General features: G+C 38.2%; 1 long non-coding RNA gene across 1 annotated transcript; it reads left to right on the forward strand.

The window, feature by feature from the left end:
* The first annotated feature begins 2,922 nt into the window (after positions 1-2,922).
* LOC113059618 (uncharacterized) lies at positions 2,923-3,475 on the forward strand. The gene is made up of 3 exons (XR_003278107.1): positions 2,923-3,014; positions 3,216-3,314; positions 3,446-3,475. It is a non-coding gene; the product is annotated as an uncharacterized LOC113059618 (long non-coding RNA).
* The last annotated feature ends 10,630 nt before the right edge of the window (positions 3,476-14,105 follow it).

Raw genomic sequence — 14,105 nt, forward strand, 5'->3', positions numbered from 1 at the left:
GCTATCCGTGAAAACAACCCAGAAAATAACCCAGCGGTTGGGTTACATAGAACTACCCAAAAACTACCCAAGACTGAGAAAATAACCCAAAAAATTTACCCAAATGGCTCAACCCAGCACTTGGGTAGAAAAAATAACCCAGGATTTTTTAGTGTGCAATCTTGCCGATTCACACACCTGGTCAGACAAGAAAATTGTCTCAGGCTCCAGGGCAATGCAGGCTCAGTGGCTTCTTTTCCTGAAGGCTTTTCAGTCGCCGTGTGCTCAGACATATGTTCCATGCAGTGGGGTGGTGACTGGCTGGGCACTGGGTTAGGAATGGGGCTTGTGTCTTCATCCATGAGGTCAACGGTAAAGGCAGCTCTACAGGAGCTCAGCATCTACTCCACATAAGCGGCGGAGCTTCCTTTGAAGACCCTCCCCAGACAACTGCGATCGAGTGGTGGTATTCAGTCCAGCGTGAAGGAACATGTCCTGGGAGTCATCCAAGAAGGATGTCTGATAGACAATACCCATGAGTTACTCAACATGCTCCCCGAGGGAGCAGATCCCCTGTCAGAGCAGTCTTTGATCCAATTTACAGGCAATCCAAGACACATGGTAGCATAAACACAGATGCTGACATTAACCACCAGACCAACAAGAACTGAGCACATAAGAACTTAAATATACATACCAAACATGGATGATTAATTACACACACCTGAAAAGAATGACACAGTAAACTCAATGAAGGGGAACGGTGCATGTCAAAACTAAGCCCAGACTGATTGATATGTTGTGACGATCGCGATCCAGTTAAACACAGGGAGAGAGAGATCCAAATGCAGGTATGTCTTTTTATTGGGATAATCCAAATCGTCGTGAAAACAAGCCAGGGTCAAAACCAGAATGCAGTCCAAACAAAACAAACAAGAAAGAGAACGGGAACTCAGAATATGAGGAATCTCGGAGAACAAGAAGACTGGGATACGAAAGATAAGAACTCCATACAGACAACAGGAAAAGACTGGTAAATATAGGGAGGCTAATGACAATTAAGTTAAGGCACCTGGTGCAATTAGCAGGAGTGCAATTACTGTGATGAAAGGACAAGACTAGTGGAATTCTAGTGCCTACGGTGAAGTGCCTAAAGGGAAGTGAGCCCATTAGTCAACACAGTCTCACCCCTATTCGTCACATACTGCCGTTTGGTCATTTCCCCCTCACGTCCATAAGCAACGTTGAGGGTACCCCCTATTCGTCACTTGACAACGTAGAGGAGGGTCGTCCGATATTTGAATGCAAATCCCTCATCTTTGGATTTTGACGAACCTGGCTTATCCATCTAGCGGTTTTTCTGCGCTGGAAAGTATGGTTTCAGGCGATTAATTTTAATGCTGCTAATATTATGTTAATGTATTTTGCAGTAGCATGCTGCGCAAATACTGTTACAATCATTAATTGGTGAAGTGACCATATATTTTATTGGAGCAGAAACCCTGTTCTAAATCGGAATCACGCCTTTTTTCTTTTTTAATATAATTTTGGGCTACATTAAAATGGCATAATTGCAGGACTGCATATTTGCTGTAGGCTTAAACATGCCTTAATTTAAGTGGGATATTTTTAATTGTCGATGGTATATTTGCAATGGCTTATAGTGTATAGTGAGCCTGCTTTGTTGTTTTTTTTTTTTTTTTTTTGCGACCAAAAAAATAAATAAATAAAAATAACACCTCAACAACAAAAAAATACCAATAGCATACTTTTATAGACCTTTCATCTCAATACTAATTATGAAGTTGTGATAAATAGCCTGCTGCGGAAATGTTTATATTACTTAATATATATTATAATATATATTATAATAATATAATATACCTTTGGCAAAGAGATGGATGCATTCTGGGGCGTGATGTGTTAAAATGTAATTGCTAACATATACCCATGTTTCCTTAGACATTTCTGCTGTCCCCTTTAAAATTTTGAGCGAGGATATAAAATATTAAGACTGTACTTTTTCATTATAATTTATATTTTGGCGCAATTTTGTGCAGCGCGTCACTGTGCGCGACCATCACAGAAACCATTGCCCAGCGCGATTCCACCACGGTAAGTCACTTACAACAGTCTAATAAGCAAGAGAAATGAATAGGCATTTAAACGTCCAAAATTAATACAATTACGAGTTTATATATATTAAAAAACATGGTGTGTGTGTGTGTGTGTGTGTATATATGTATATAAATTCTATTAATAAACTTATTTTGAACGTGTAAATGCTTATTAATGGATTATTGGGGGATATATATATATATATATATATATATATATATATATATATTATAATATGTAGTATTTATAATATGTAGTCACACAATGACTTCTTTTTAAAATCATTCATTTTTTTTAATGATATTGTGATTGCATGTAACTTATCAACCAGAGCAGCATTTACTTTACATCTTAGCCTAGTAACGTTAGTTATTCATATTATAATATGTAATTTGGTGATCTATTATTTTTTTATTTGTTCTTCTCTTTCTCTGCAGGTTCCTTAATCCCTCACCTTTAAAAAAAAAACAGCACCTCATTACATTAAAAAGGCACTTTTAAGAGCCACATTTGTCTTGTATCTTGTTACTCTCTTTACTGTTGTATTGTTTTCTCTCTCTTGCTGTCTTACTGTCTCCCCCCCCCCATTCCTCTGAGTGTGGTTTTTGTTTGTTTGTTTTGTCTTTTTTTTTGTCTGTGTGTTTATAGTGTGTTTATCTTTTGTGCCATGTCTGATCCTGAGATGGACTGTCTCCTAAATGAGATGAGTGACCTTGTCGATCAGGCTGAACATCAAGCTCACCTCCAACAGCTCATTAGCATGCACCAGGAAGCAGAACCATCCACCAGTCAGCCTTCCACCCGTAATCCATCCACCAGCCAGGGATCAAACAGCAAGCAAGATGTTAGGTGGATTAAGAGGGACAGTGATGGAAACATTATTTACAGCAGGCCCAGATCATCCCGGAAACAAGCAGGTACAATTTTTTTATTACATTAATGTTAATTAATATGTAGACTGCAGATCTAGTTTTGCATCTTGGAATGGTATACAACATGATCAAGTCATGGGTCTGAATTAGAACATATCTGAGGTTATTATTACATACCTGTGTCTAGCATCAGGTAAAGTTTGTGTCATTGAGTGTAAAAAGTAAAAAAAAATGTTGCTACATCAGGTCCCAGTCACAGCCAGAGTCGAAAGACTGGTGTCTCTCATATCAGGGCTCCGGAAACCAGTGCGGAAATGACCAGTGACTTTCTTTCCATTACTGCAGGTGTGTTTTTTTATTTTGACTTCACTGGTTCAAACAGTATGTTCATTTATTATAAATTGGCCATTGTTCAATGCTATTCTCTTTTATTATAATAAACTACTGTTTTTAAATATTTTGCCTTGTTTTAACAGAGTCCTTCCTTCAAGAGCTTAAAAGCTCATTTTTTGAGGACATACATGAGGATGAAACGACACTTCAAGCCTCAACAGACTGGTTGACCCGAAAGAGCCTCATATCAGGGTGGTGGGAGAAAGAGAGACCCCGACTGGTCAACACCATGGTGGCTCGACAACATGTGGCAAAACGGATCTGCCAACATTGTGGAAATGGTCCAGCCGTTATCCGTTGTTGTGACTGCCGACCACACCCATTCCTCTGTGGCCAGTGTGATGTCAGGGTCCACCGAGGTCACGTGTTCCACAACAGGGATTCGATGACCCATGCATTCTTTAATCCATTGCCTCCCACAACTTGTGTTGTGGAGAGGGTTCTAACCCAGTGTGGTAAGTTGTAGTTCTTAAAAGTCACATTCTTAGACTTGACTGAAAAACTGATAGGTCGAAGAAGCCGTCAAGTACATCTTGTTTAAAATAGTTGCCAGTAAATAAATGTTATTCTTTAATGCTTATCCATGTGTTTTTTTTTTTTTTTTCAAGAGCGTCTTGTACCTTTGGAGATGCCAGAGACAATATGCGGTTGTCAACGAGTATCGTCCACTGTCATCGCAGGACAGTCCATAGTTGTGGTTACAATGAATGGTAAGAAGAACTTACTAGGTTTGGGTGGGGGTCACTTCTGTAGAAGTGTCTGCAGAATTTCACCCACAGCTATTTGCTGATCACACCTTGTATACTCCCTCATCACAATTATGCACATATACGGATCATGAATATGTTAAATTCATACATGTTACATTGTGCAAGAAATTTTCTTTATCATGGCTGCAAATCTAGAGGTTTCAATAGGTTGTGTGTTCATTTAGATTGGATGGGCCCAAGTATGTGATGGAAAACAATTAACCTTTGTTTGAATGGGGATAGTTAATTTGCCTGACAAAAGTATGACTTCCAATAGAGTGCCTTACAAAATGTTTGTAGAAGTGTCCTCCTGATTCACCTTAGTCACAGGTTCCCATATCAGTTGTCAGAATGACACACTTTGGTCTGTCAGACTTAACGTTGTGTATATATTTCCTTTTTCCAGGGCGATATGATCTCAGATTGCCTCAGATTAGATGCAAAGCATGTGAAGCCACTTGGAGTCCTGGAGTGGATGACCTGATCCGTAATGACTACTGGCCGGCCACTTCTCACTATTCAACTGTGTATGCAACAGATGTCCTTTTTTCTTTTGAAGAGCTGAAGATGGCAGCACCAGGGATATCTAGCCAAGCATTTCTTAGAATGCTGGATCAACGCACTGTTCGCTTTGGCCGTGTAAGTATTTGTGGTAATAATTGCGTAAATCCATAAATTATACTATGAGGGCATTATGGTGATGATAGTACACATGAACATTAACACTGTTTAGGAAACAAATTGTTAAATTTAGACCCTTTATAAACAACCATAAACTCATGTTCTCTTATCAGCAGTTTGCACTGAGACATTTCTGAAAAAAAAAAACCCAGGTCATTCTGAAGATCTCAACTTCAACTCCATTGGCTACAGACTTTGACATCTCCTCAATTTTATTTCCTGATCCCAGAAGAGTTCCCTTGGATTAATGGCCCAAACATAGCACAGGCTATATGGAACAATATGGAAGCTGTTGTTGCTCTCTTTGTGTATAGATTTAGACTGAATGTCAAACAATATCCTGTATTTTTAATGGCCAGGTCCCCCAAATACATCAGTGTATAGTGTATGAGTGAAGTCTACACGTTGTTTATTTCCTTTGATATGTAGTACAAACATTCCAAAATGTATTTGATCCGTTTTACTGTTCTCCTTTGTTCTCTTTTACTGAACTCTTCTTTGAAACAGAATGGAAACATCACAGCAGACAGCTTCCGGAAAAGCTTCTTGGAGTGGGAAGCTGTCCGATTCGAAGTGGACAAATTATGCCAGGAGGACCACTTTAACTGCCCAGCATGCAGCCCAGACATGCTTGCAGTATCCGTTGATGGAAACCGTAAGCACTACAGATTCAAGAGTGCAGCTAGGTACTGTGTGTGCATGGATGGTCCATTACTTTGAAACTAACTGCTGTGAATTGAAAATCATATGAATATTTAAACTTAACATGTATCTCTTTTATTTAGATCGGAGGAAAAAGCCATCTTTGATGGCGTGTTCATCGCGAATGATGATGACGTCGCAAGATTCGTGGACTATGTCCATACCTCAACCAGTCATGTACACTTGCACAACTTCACTATATTTACCCATAAAACACCAAGTCCTACAGAGCACTTTGTTTGAACAAGTTTGGACTGTTAACCATGTTCCATGTTTTAGGTCTCTGGAAGAGGTGTCTGTGGAGGGCAATGGTCAGCGGCTCGTGAAACGTCTCAGAAGTCCTCAGGAAAAACAGATGAGGAGGGCCTGGAACTTGCTGTATGTCGTCATGGGGTTCTCCTTCGTGCCCTCAATATGTTCAGGGGCGAAATCTTTGCCTACCCCCTGTACCTCCAAAAGCAAATGGCCTGTAAGCCAGTTACATTTTTTGCAATGGATGTGGCATGCAAGTACTGGCCTTACCTCCAGAGAGTGACAGAGAAATGCCCTGAGCTTCAGGATCTCCTCAACATGAGGCCATTTCTTTCTGTTTTTCATGCCAAAGCTCATGATTTCAAATGTGAGGTAAGAAAAAATTATTGTCCATTACATTTTCTTTCCCTGAAATCCTGCATAAGATTGTTGCCACTTAGGTTTAGTTTTTTTTTTTTTTTTTTTAAAGGTAAAATGGAGTGGAGCATATCAGGAGGGGGCTGGTTCGACTCTTGGCGAAGAGGTGGAGCAGTGCAACGCCTTCCTCTCGAGGATTGCTGTTACGACAAAGCACATGTCAAAAGCGGGTAAGGAAACCAGTAAATTTTGATCCTGATTACACTGGTGAGCCACTTTGAGCTTATGCATATATGCTGACTCTGAAAATATAAATATCTGAATATATTAAACACAAATGGATGGATCGATTACAAGACCATCATCCTATTTTATTTGATGTAAGGATAATAAGGTAGGGCAGTTCGAAAATAAAAACACATCAGAGTACCATTCACCTACTGTCCTGCCATAGTGCTCTATGCCATTTAAATACTGTCCTGCATCACTGTTTCATCCTTTGTCTTCCCTGTCCTGTGCAATTACCTCACCCTTTCATGGGACAGTAATCAAATGGCACAAGACAGCAGATTAGTACCATAGTACTGTACTGTAAGTTATTATGTCTCAAAAGTTTGTGATTCAAGTCTGCACATTTTCTTTTCCTACTGCTACTGGAAAGAAGGGTGAAAATCTCATATTTTTTTATTTTTGCAGGACGCATTGACATGCTGACAATCATGGCCATGCGCTGGAACCAACAAAAGTTTGACAACTTGGCTTCTACCCTTGCCCGCCGATATCGGAAGGTAAAGACACCAGTTTTCCCTTATGCAAAAATATAGACAACACTTGCCCAGATATTCTTCAGTATATATTAAATGTACGGATGGTTGTATGTGTCGTGTCAGTTGTATTTTTTAGTGTCTTGATATACAATATTACATGTTCATATCACATATATTGATAGTCCATGTATATAAGAATATACTGTATATTTTATTAGTTATGTAATAGTGAAGGTACTTCACAATCCTTATCAACAATAGTCAAAATGGTAGGCGTTTCCCTCAATGTCATTTATGTTTGAAGGCCACAATAGCCCTGCAATGCCAGTTGCATAACCTGGAGGCCATGAAAACAGAAATGGACGTCTCTGACAATCAACTGGAGAGGTGGATCATTGATATCAATGAGTGGGCAGAAGGTAGGAGATACTGTTTTATACTGTTTGATATGGTGCTTGATGTATCACTTCTGACTTATCTTGGCTGCAATTCCAACAATTGCAGACAATAAAGAACCTAACTAGCCTAACTATACTCAACCTTAGCTACAATTGTAGCCTCTCAGTTACAGAAAAATATAAAAGGGTTTTGGATTTTGCTCATACACAACAAATAACATTTTTTCATGGAATCAAGAAGCATATTTCTTATTTCTTAATTTCTTCCTCTCAGCAACAACATCCCCAAATGATGCTGATGTTGCCGCTGTTGCCAGCCGAATTGAGGAGCTGGTGGCAAGTGTTAAGAGGAAGTCCCAGCGTCTTTACAAGGATAGTGACGGATGCAAAGGACGTGCCCGAATCCGCCGAAAGATCAGGGAGGAAAAAAAAATCTTAAATTCTGTAGTGGAAAAATATAACACCTTGGTTCCTAAATGCAGAAAAACTGACATTGGACACCATTCTATGTGACGAGATTGTTTGGCCATGGCAGCTTACCCACGGTGGTATGTACACAATTCTGTTGACTGTGTGAAATAGTCACATAGTGGGACAAAATCTTTCATGCCTCGATTTTAACCCCTGAAAATCTTTAAACACTAATCTTAAATATAAAACCAACTTATGTTTCATCCATGTATTCCAGACTCTGTAGATCTAAGGACAAAGAGGAAGGCGTTCGACATTGTGACGGCAGTAAGGAGACTTGAGGAGGAGAAGAGGATTCTTATTGCAGAGATGAACAAGCATTGGAAGTCTCTTTGCTCCCGTGCAGACACCCTGAAGCAGATGTCATCCCAGCTTGCTAATGTGACATCAGGTATGTATTTGTTATTATTGGCATACATTACAATATTTCTGAATGTTTCTAATTAATAAAGGCTCAATGTGTTTTAACATGTAAGGTGAAACGTGGGGCCTGCTTCAAGATGGTATCCGAGGTCTAAAGAGCTTGACATTGAAGAACAAGCAAGCAAGCAACAGCCTGGCAAAGCATGCAAAGACATTTTATGTTCAAGTTCTGACTGAAACAGAAATTAACTTTGATAGTCATTCTGAGGAATACGATACCAGTAGTGACTCTGAGCAAGATTAAACATGGCCAGAGTCCTTTTTTCTGCTGTTGTGTGCTGGGGAGGGCTGCTGGGACAGGTTGGTAAGGAAAGCTGGTTCTGTGTTTGGCATGGAGCTGGAGTTAAGTAGCAGTCTTCTGTCATGCTCAACATTGAGGAGGTCCTTTGTCCCCAGGGCAAACCAGCAACTCAATTTCATAGAGAAGATTAGGGGCATGAGTCTCACCCTGCGCCAACCATTACATCACTTTGTCTATTGTCTAGTATCCACTATCCATTTGACTTTTCTTTTAAATATATATATATATATTATATTAAATATATAAGTTTCTGTTGTTCTATCTATTTTAACTTCTTTGTGTTCTTTTTGTTAAGCAGTACTATTATGCTCAGACTCTTTTTTCCATAGTCATATGAAATAGCAAAGTTTTGCACTGATGAAATCCCTGCACTGTTTACTTTTGCACTACCACCACTGCAAATCACTCCACAGCTGCCCATCATTTATCACAGGGTCAGTCCCTACCAGGTCTTTGTATTCACTTGACATGCTCTTCACTTTTTACATTTGTGATTTTTGTTATGTGTCTGAGCTATGTATGTTGTTTTTGTGATTGTATAAGCTAATAAATGCTTTCATGCTTTAATAAGCTTTCATCATGACAATTTTTCCAATTCCTAGATACATCTTACATCAGGGATAGGCAACTCCGGTCCTGGAGGGCCACTATCCTGCAGAGTTTAGCTCCAACCCTAATTAAACACACCTGAACAAGGCAATCAGTGTTTTCGGGATTACTAGATAGATACAGGCAGGTGAGTTTTTCTGAGGGCTGAAGCTAAACTCTGCAGGATAGTGGCCCTCCAGGACCAGAGTTGCCTATCTCACATGGATACACAGATAACATTTTTTCAAAAAGATAATATGGCTAAATCTATCAATATTTATGTAGATGTTTTCAAGGTATTCAATACATTATTTTAATAATATAATTTCAGTCTTATTATTGGTAAAACATTACAGTATGCTGTAAGACAGAACACTACAATGTGGGCAGAGTGGGTCACATGTGAGTCCCATATCCTGCAATGCAGGCCAGGGGGTCTTCAACGCCAGTATAGCTTCAATGTACATATTTAGTCAACGGTTTTGTCACCAGCAACAACACTTTGCTCAGTTTTGAACTTTTGGAGTGTAGTTGAAGCCCATTCACAGCAGTCCACCCATCCCAGCCCGGAAGAACTACAAATAACACTAGCCTTGTAACTTGTGTTCTGTGGTGCGTTTCTAGTGGAAGCTGTATTTTTAAAATATAGTGATATTTTCCTCATAAGCAGAAGTTGGCAATGTAGAATTTTGGATATACCCTGTTTTTTTTTTTTTGGGGGGGGGGGGGGGATGGGGTAGGATGGGGAACACACTGGTGTCATCAGATTTAAAAAATGTAATCATTAGGTCAAAATAGCTTATTACCATATTTGACAGTGTTTACGGTTAAACATTGGACACCATATCTGCATGACAGCTAAGGTCCAAAGCTTTCTATAAAAGCTGGTACTGTGTGTGTAGCCTTCAAACATGTACTGGGTTCAAGGTTCAGAGCAGAGGTCAGTAATTCAAATCAGGAGTAATATATTCTCTTCAGACTCACATATGTTACTGTTGAGGCTGAGACCTTTCCAGTGATGTGCTTGCTATAGTCCTATGGCAATGTTTTAATTTTTACATATCATGAAGTCCACTTTGCAGGCAATATCCTCTTTTATGGTCCCCAGAGGGATGCCTTGAGTTCAAATGCTTCACACATAAGACTTAAAATATTATTTTATCATACACCCAACATATTAAACACAAACAAAGTAAGATGTAGCCAGATTGAAACACATCAAAGCCACAGTCTATTGCTCATCTTTCAACCTACACACAACGCATTATATCATGAAGCTATTGCACAACCACTGCAGCTTAAAGCAACATTATTTTTTTTTTTTAATTGAGGTAGGTTTAAATTAGAGCTCATACTTGCAGAGTTGTAAAAAGGTAGCAAAAATTTTACTCAAGTGAAAGTACAAGTTTACTCAATTAAAAGAGAACGAAAAATGCAATGGCACAGGTCAAACATGTATATTTAGTTCAACAACAACAATTAAAATGAAACAGCGGAATACTGAAAAATACAAATAAAACGGAAAGGGATTAAAAGGAAACTCCATCATTTCAACCCTCATGCCATCCTATATGACTTTTATTTATCAGATGAACACAAACTAAGTGTTTAAATTGTGTAAAAATCATTTCTCTTTATATAATGCAAGTGTATGGGAAATCCAAAAATGACACTTGAAAAACTATACACAAAGAAAATATGACAGACCATGCAACCCCATTAATGAATCACTGTCTTCTGAAGTGAAACTATAGGCATATGTAAGAAAAATACAAATAACAATATTTAAATCTTTACCGTCATGTTCCCTTCGTGTGGTTTCTGAAGTGGTCCTGTCCCCTTGCATTATATGGACAAAAAATCTTGCTTGTGTTCATGTGAAGAAAGAAAGTCATGAACATCTGGAATGACAGAGGTTAAGTAAAAAGTGAGAGAATATTAATTTTTGGGTAAACTATCCCTTTAAAGAGCAAGATGTGATGGAGAGGCTAGAAATATATTCCAGACAGAATACAAGAATGCGTTGAATTAATGAGGAGAGTCCTAGAATTAAAACATACAACGTTAAAGTTTTTAAAGGCCACTTTATATGTTTGTCTATTCAACAATGTCACTGCTAAAAGGACAATTCATCTTTTAAATGTTTGTTTGGGGCATTTAGAGATTTAACACATTTTGATAAAGAATTATTTGTGACCAATTAGATTAATGAGAAAAGCATGTAATTATTAAGATTAAAAAAACTATTCACTGACAGTCCTAATTCCTACTTAATGATTCACTTAATGACATTGTAAATACAACTTATCCACCACCTGATAAAAACATCACTAAACATGAACAATTAATTTAGCATATAATGTTTATCTAAACACTTTTTTGGAGATTTGTAACATTTAATAAAAAAAATTCCACCAAAAAATTATCATCACAGATTTTATTTGCACTCAGTTTTGTGCATTCAGCTAATAATATAACATAGCTATTGGCTATATAAAAACAGAACAAATTATCAATAAACCTTTTTGGGCGGGAAAATGCAACTTTGCTATATCTTTTGAAGCCAGACATTACCTGAACTTTGAAGCCAGCATTACCTGATGAAAGTCATAATTGAAGTAGAAATATGTGTGTTTGATGCATGAAAACAATGATCATAAGTTCTCACGTCAGGCACACGTTTGAGCTTCTGTTTACCATATTTAATGTGCATAAGATAATGTAAAAATATAATGTACTTTTCAAGATGAAATAAAATTGTAAGGAGTAAAAAGTAGTTGTTTCTTCCAGAAATATAATCAAGTTCAAGTAGTCAGTTTAAACTGTACTTGAGTGAAGTACAAATCCCCAAAAATAATACTTACCTGTAAGTACAGTAATCAAGTAAAATTACTCAAGTATTTTACACCTATGCATACTTGGCATGGAGAATAAAAACAAAACCGAGTTATGGTTAGAATAAGTGGGGGACTGAGTGTATTTTATGTATAATGCAACATTTTCCTGATAATTAAGATCAGAAGCCTTTGATCATGAAGACATGAGGCCCACATTGCACAACCAGGCCTTAGATTTCCTACCACTGTCATGGGCCTTGGTAAACCGGCCCACAGTCAAGTCATTCATGTGAACAGATTGAGGTCCTTAGTGTCCTGGAACGCTCCCTATTGTCAGCGTAACATAGGAAACCTACCTCTCTCCCTGGTTTTATGACAGAAAAACATTAGACTTTAAAATTATATTGATGGCTAAGCTGGAATTGTTTCTGGCTTTAACAGTTTCCCAGGCTCATGTCTCCGGTCTTTCTGATCTCTTAAGTCTGATCACTTTATGTCATGCACATACTGTATGTTGATTGTTGACACAGAGGAAGGATGAGATTATTTGTGAAATTTGACACCAATCTGTCTTTGTATGAGGCAAAGGATATGAAAAATGGCCTGAGCCCTGAAAAATCATTGCTGACCTAGGTACGCATTGATGAAATTGATAAATGTGCCTCTTCTCTTCATTGGGAATGTTTAAAATGTCTTAAGAACTCTCATAATTGATCTGAACAGACAACCATGAGAACAAAAACAAACAGTGTTGTATGCTAGCGATCAGAGGTAAAAAAGGATTCAGTAATACATCCTGTCACCAGGAATAGGAGCCCATTTACTTTGCTCCAAAATTACCATCAATACTAACTAAAATTTTCATCATAAGTTTAGTATAATGCCAATTTGGTACTTGTTCTGGTTGCCTTGGCTTTAGATTTTTTTTGTTGCCTAAGATTGGCTTGCTAATCTGCCTTAAGGTGGACGAGGATGTAATTTTCTTCTAAAAAGAAACTTTGTTGTATTATTTTCCTGTTATCACTGTGAAGCTGCTTTGATACAATCTGTATTGTAAAAAGTGCTATAAGCTGTAATAAAGGTGACTTGACTGTCACTACATGCAACTTTCGTCTCACTTTTCCCATCAAATACAGCACAAAGTCATGACACATTAATTATTCAGTGCAAGTCAATGATTGACAGACAAATCAAAAATGTAACAATAGTGAATTTAATTATTGAGAAATATATACAAAACAAATAGTAAAACAGTATTAGTCATCAGGCGAATTTGCTGGCCGGCTCCCAGGTGTCCTCCCAGACTCTGCCACTGTAAAGAGTCCAAAAGTCATCTTACACACAGCATATACAGTACAGCTCACAACTAGTCTTCTGGCTCAAGTTTGAAGATATGTCATCTAAATAAAGATTTACCCTTTTTCTGTGGGATAATTTATTTTGGTTTATTTTATATGGTGTTTGTCAAGCATCAGTCATTTTGTTCAAGTGAAAACTGGACTCAGTCGCTTGGACACAGTCATCCCTACAGTCAACCATTTTTAAATGGTTAAGCCGTTTAAAATCGGCTTAACCGTGTTGCTATACAAATACTCACCACAACGGTGTGGGAACAGAAATGTGATTAAAGGCCTCTATGTCGGCCGCAGAGGGGGTCAGCAAAGACGCAATGGCACAACAAAGGCATCTGCGTCACATCTACATTTAACTATGAATTGGGCTTAAGACCCCTCAGAGCTGAAGTGGACTAGAAAGTGATCTGCATCATCTCTAAGTGAACTCATAATGTGAACACAAAGAAAGAGTTGTTCACAGGCCTTTTAAATTGGACTACATTTGGTTCATAATGGGAGGTTTCACTTTGTAAAAAGAACTGTATGCTGTTTATCTAACTGTACAGCAAACACTTTATAAAATAGCCAAACAGAGTTAGCAAATGTATGGGGCAAACAGGTTAGAATGTATTTGCTTCAGATGTCATATGACCAAACTTGAGCCAGATGACTACTTGAAGGCTGGTGTGCACATGTTTCTCATGTGTTTTAGTTCAGTTCACTTAGATAGTTCTTTGTGCCCAAAACAATTAGCGGTCCCACTTTTACTTCAAAATTCACTTTGAAGGCTGAAAGTTACCAGGTTTTAAAACACTAAGACTGTGTAGCTATTGTAGCTAGGAAGAGCAAGGTAGCCAACGCACTTTCACCTCTGCTGCCTTCC

Source organism: Carassius auratus, chromosome 41 (genome assembly GCF_003368295.1).
Source record: "Carassius auratus strain Wakin chromosome 41, ASM336829v1, whole genome shotgun sequence".
Lineage (NCBI taxonomy): Eukaryota > Metazoa > Chordata > Actinopteri > Cypriniformes > Cyprinidae > Carassius > Carassius auratus.